The following is a 6,000-nucleotide window of genomic DNA, read 5'->3' as shown; positions in this document are numbered from 1 at the left end:
AAACGCTTTGTAAATGATCACTCTGTATGAGTTAAGTGTGGTTTACTGCTCCCCTTGTTTGTCATTGCTAGTCACGTAGCCTATAGCTAGATGACTAGCAAGTCAGCAGAGGATGTATGATAGATACAATAGACTATGTTAATTACCTGAAGAAGGGAAACATGATTGAGGTGGGGCACAAATATGGGGTCACAGAAAATGGAGTCGTCTGGGAAATATAGGACACTATAAAGCCAAAACCTCAGCAGTGCAGACTGCATCAGCTGCTCAGGATTCTCAAATAGACTTGCCCATGCATACGGTTATCTATTAAGAGAACATTTCATGGACAACACATGGCAAAAAATACATTATTATAGCTCAAAACAGCCATAGAATTAGTTACTACATTAGCCTTGTAGCAAATTTCAGACACCAAACGCATCTTGGCTGTTCAACTACATTTGGGGACAGACCATTGCTTCATGACTGGGTTTCCCTGCCAGAAATACACAGCATGTACCAGCAAAACCAGCACATGTTGTGTTTTGGATGCTGGTATTTTGGTCATTTGAATTATGTTCTTTACAGCAGGGTTGAGATAGTGAAGGCTACCCTTTGATCCATAGCGGAGCACTCAGGCTGGCAGAGCATGGGCAAACTGTTTGAATACTCTGCGTTTACTTTCCACAAATATGATGCTAATAGTGTAGGACAGCTAAATCACAGAGAGAAAGATGCAGCCCCAGGCGTTTACCCCAGTCTGAGTGAATTCCCATATCGGCTGGCAGCTAACTGGATCGTGGCCAGATTACTCAGCATGCAGTGAAGCTGGCAAACTTAGCCAGCCAGAACTATATTTATCTCACTCTGGGAACAGTTTATGACTTATTATCACAATCGAGCAAATTAAAAAAGCAGCCTTGCACTAGAAATAAGGAAATCTATACAGCCTAGAGGCAAAAAGACACATTAAAGGGATAGTTCAAAACTAAAATATTTTTCCATTCACTGGTCCTGTTTACCTTCTATATCTGGTCTTTAGGGATGGCTTAATAACTCTTCTCCAAAGCAAACAGATGAAAAATTTTAAAAGTTTAGTGGGGTGAATAAGCCATTTATGTTGTGTTGTGTTTAAAAGAAAAGAAAGCATGTTGCTGTCAGTTTCTAGCTTTCATGCAATTATCTATTAATTTGTGCGCACAATGAATTTGTAAGGTAACTTGGAACGACCAGCCAATACTGTTTTTCGGCCTTGTCCCTTGCGTACAGAGATTTCCCTGCATTCTTTGCATTGTTTAATGATACTATGTATCGTAGATGATTAAATCCCCAGGTTCTTAGCAATTGTATGTTAAGAAATGTCATTCTTGAGCTGTTGCACTATTTGCCTGCCCATCTTTCACTGAGTGGTGAACACCTCCTCACCTTTACTTCTGAAAGACCCAGCCTCTCTGGGATGCTCTTTTTACAACCAGTCCTGTAACTGACCTGTTGCCAATTAACCTAATTAATTGTGAGATGTTCCACCTGGTGTGTTTTTTTTAGCATTACACCACTTTACCAGTCCTTTGTTGTCCTGTCCCAACTTTTTTGAAACATATTGCTGGCACCAAATTAAAAATGGGCATATCTTTTTCAAAAAGCAATAAAATTTGTCACCATCAACATTTGATATGTAGTCTTTGTACTATTGTCAATTAAATGTAGGTTTATATGATTTGCACATCATTGCATTCTGTTTTATGTATTTACGTTTTTCACAGCATCTCAACTGTTGATGCTACACATTGTTCTTGCATTTGCAATCCATTATAAGTCAGCATCTAATGTATGTGTGGATTTATGTAGCACAGTCACAACTAATTTGAAAGGTAACTCTAAAGTTTTTTTTTTTTTGAGAGGCTAGAATGGAGGATTTATAGGTCTCTAAACTGATCTCAGACTCTTGCTGTGTTATCAAGAGCACATGTTTTGGATTAGAATGTCTCAGGCAATAAGGGCAAGGCTTGAAGGTAACGGCCCACAGATCTGCTGGCTTTGTTCATTCAGTGATTATGCTGCAAATGAGAGGATTGCTACTACTTTTAATAACAGATCATTAAACAGATTGTGGGAATTGAATCCTGACATGACAAGCTTTCTAACAGGATATTGCATCTTTCTTATTGCTGGACGATTTAAAGCATTAAACCGATGTATAAAAAAGACCTGTTGGCCTTTATTGTGTTTCATTCAAAAAGCAGGCCAGACAGAAATGTACACGTTCTCTCAGTCACTTCTTTTAAATGTCAGTGATCCATTTGCTTTAAGAGAGCCGGAAACAGCACATTTCACCATTTTCCCCACATCTTCCGCTCGAATAGCGCTCCTACAGGACTGTCTGCAATAACATCACTTGTTATGACGGCAGCTTTAATAGGTGGGGTTAAGTTGCTGCAGGATGACTGGGGAGAACTCATTTGGTTAAAACTAAGCAAATGATTGAAACAAAAGTGTATTATTATTATTACATCTTTTTAACAGACAAATCCCATTTACTGTGAAAACAATATAAAATTCCAAAGAGTTCATATATACCTTGTTTCAAAATCATGTTGTTGTAGCTGTTGTTACTGAAACCGCATGATTAACATCATATATAAACATTGTTTAAAATCCAAGATGTACCATTCACTTGTCATTCCAAACATGTCAATTAAGCAGCCAAAACAGCAATTTTGAGTGCCACAAAAGCTTACACATTACTCCAGGTATTCAGCCTCCAGCAGGTTAGCCATACATATACACATTGAAGTTATAAGGGATGTTTCAGACCTGCTTTTTTTGAGGGGCCAATCAGAAGAGAAGCTGTATATAATGTATATAAGTCTTAAATGCACAGCCTGATGTAAAGGGATAAAGAAAGGCTGGCAAATGTTCATGTAAAAATGAATTATGTTTTTTGTTATAAACCCACATGAGGTCACAATTGACCCTCAGGGCAAAATAAAGCATATGGGCCATATAGGCTGGCTCTTCTGCACAGAGAACCTGTATGCACCTCTGCTCTGCTTTTAAACACATTTTGGGCGGCCATGGACAAATTCTCTTACATTCATGTGTGGGAATGTTCCTGTGCAAAGAGAAATGGCCATCAGGGAGCTGCAAAGAGGTGCACAGCTGATGCACAGCAACAATGCTGTCATGAGGGTTTAGGAATTAGTCTCAACTGAGTTACAGTGGATTTAATACAAGCTTATGAAAAAGTGATGAAACCTTCTGAAAATGTCCCTTGAAAAAAAGTAAGAGTTTTGTGGAAACGGTAAGACGTTGTCAATAAACCTATAGTGTAGATTTAGATCTCTAGAGCCTGTAAAAACATGCCTTCATGTGAACAAAGCAATGAATTTTTATTATTTTTTTTAAATATGCTTTATTTCAATTGCACAACACATAGAGACACCTGTACAAATCAAAATATCCAGCTCTTCTGGGTAAAATGCCTTGTAACTTTATCCAAAAAACCTTGAAAATGCAAGATCATTCACCACAAAGGACCACACAAGAATTATTCTTTTTAAAAAACAGAACTAAAAAATACTACACAAGACTTCACAAACAAAAAAAATCCAATTATATAGAGAACATTCCTAAGCTTGGACACATTTGACAATTTATGATTTTTAATCATTTTATTACAGTGCCTAAAAACTATTACACATGTAAGCAAATAGACATTTTGTTTTATTGAACTAAACCAATACATAAAATAACAAGCTTGCCTTTACACCTAACAGAAACACTGTCAAATATATGAGCATTTTCACTGTGAAGGCATGAAAACAAAGTGTATTGAGTGTATTTAAATATAGATTTATTTATATTTTGCACATTGTCATCTTCAAAAGACTTAACATTTAGACACTAGACAACGATATAGGCACTATTACAACCTAGTGACTGCCATGGTTAGTTACAGTCTGCTCCACCAGCGCAAAAACTGAACATGCGTTTTTAAAGGGCCAACGATCAAATCTACACAATTTTCATTTTAGTCCAAATGTAATCAATTAGCCAGGAATATTCGGCTTTTGAAGTTTTTTCGTTTTCACTGGAGCTATGAGGCTAATGCAGCTAACAAGTAACGAATACCAGAACCTGAGGTCAAAAACGGGAACTGAACTTTTTCCATTGGCCATTGGTTCGGGTGAAAATATCACTTAGCACTATAACATGACCACTGAGTGCCCCATCTAAACTAGCATGCTATAGTAAAGTGTTGATTGCTACTTTTTGAATTATTGAATTAAGTTCATCTTGGAGGTCCAGACATGTTTCTTCCCACCCTAATAAGTCTGCGCACATTTAGCTAAACATTTCTCAGGCTGTCCCCATAGATCACAGGGCTCTGAGACTATAACAGAGTTCACTAAGATGGCATAGGCTAATTAGAAAGCTAACGATAATGTTAAGTGCACCTTAATAAACTTGCATGACATAGTAAAGTGTTGATTGCTAGGTTTAGAATTATTATTGAAGTTAATCTTGGAGGGCTAGACATGTTTATTCCCACCCTAATAAGTTATAACAATACTTTAGCCGTGCAACATACTGTCCAAGGTAATAGTATATCAGAGAGTGTCAGAAACTCCATAAACAAGCAAGTCAAAGCAGTTTGAGGCAAGTATGTGGTGAATTAGATGGGCAGTTTGCACAGTATCAATGGCTACAGACTTCCAATGCTTAGCTTCATTATCCTTGTAGCTCCCGACTCGGAACATGTCTCGGCTGATGAACTACATTTGGGTTAAAGGGGGGAATTGTGCAGATTTGATCGAGGTACCCCTTTAAATTGCCCATGTTTCAGTGGTGGCTCACTGGAAAAAGTAGCAAGTCTGCACAAGGTATGATGTATCTCTTCTGATAAAGTCATGACCAGAAGGCAGACTGTGCGACACCAGACTGATCCATGGCCGCGGAGTGGATTATAACTTAGCCAAAGAGCCCCTAGGCTAGCAGAAATGCCAGGACATGGGTGCTCAACTTGACCCATTGAAGGCCACGACGTCAACAGGTATTTATCCCTGCGATGCTCAGCGCTGCTCCATTCTGCTAATGAGCTGACCTCCTTCACCTCTGCAAAACTAGCAAAAGCAGGTGTTGCCGCACTTGCAGACATTTTCAGCTTTCGACAGATCAACTTAAATGCCCAGCTAGCTCAGCACCAGAAAGCAAGCCTGCGTGACGCCGTACAGATCAGGCCACCCTTTCATCTCTAACAATCAAAGACCAAGCACGAATTTAAAAAACAAAGGCTGAATACATGAATATATCACTGACTTCCACGATTACAGGGCAAATACGGCTCTTTAAACAGCCACGCCGAACAGCTGCTAGCAGAACTAGGAAAAAACGCTCACATTAAAGGAATACTCCGACACTTTCAAACTATTCCCAAGTCTGTAGTGTACAGTTGATTATCATGGACAATAATTTCAACAAGTTTCACTGTTCACTGTACCATTGGGTAGTGGCTTTGTTTGCCATGTTGCACATATTTAAAAGGCCCACATCATAGAAAGCCATGATGAAGTCCAAAACTCACATATACCCACCTATTCAGCCTACAGTAGTATCAATTGTGTGTTTCAGCACGGACTGCATGGACAGCCAATCAGAGCATAGCTCATTTACATTTGTAAAAATGACTATATAAGAATTCTGACTGTCACACAGACATCATAAGTAGGCTTTAGGGGAAACAAACACAGAAACGAGTGGGACATTGGCCTACTCTTCATTCTTAGGATTCAGCAGCTGCCCATTGGCTTGTATTAAAAGTCAGTTTTCTGTTCTTTTCTAAGTGCAGATATTCACGTTGAGATTATCTTGCATGGTAATGAACTGTACGAAACACATAGAGATCAGGATATAAAGGCTGGAATATCTCTTTACAAATATGATTACTATTTATTTCTTAGAAAAGTCTTATATAGTGTCCAATATATATAAGATATATATATAAGAACCCACAAAAAC

This window comes from Pygocentrus nattereri, chromosome 22 (assembly GCF_015220715.1).
Source record: "Pygocentrus nattereri isolate fPygNat1 chromosome 22, fPygNat1.pri, whole genome shotgun sequence".
NCBI classification, from domain to species: domain Eukaryota; kingdom Metazoa; phylum Chordata; class Actinopteri; order Characiformes; family Serrasalmidae; genus Pygocentrus; species Pygocentrus nattereri.
The sequence above is the reverse complement of the archived record's forward strand: the minus strand, read 5'-3'. Positions refer to the sequence as shown.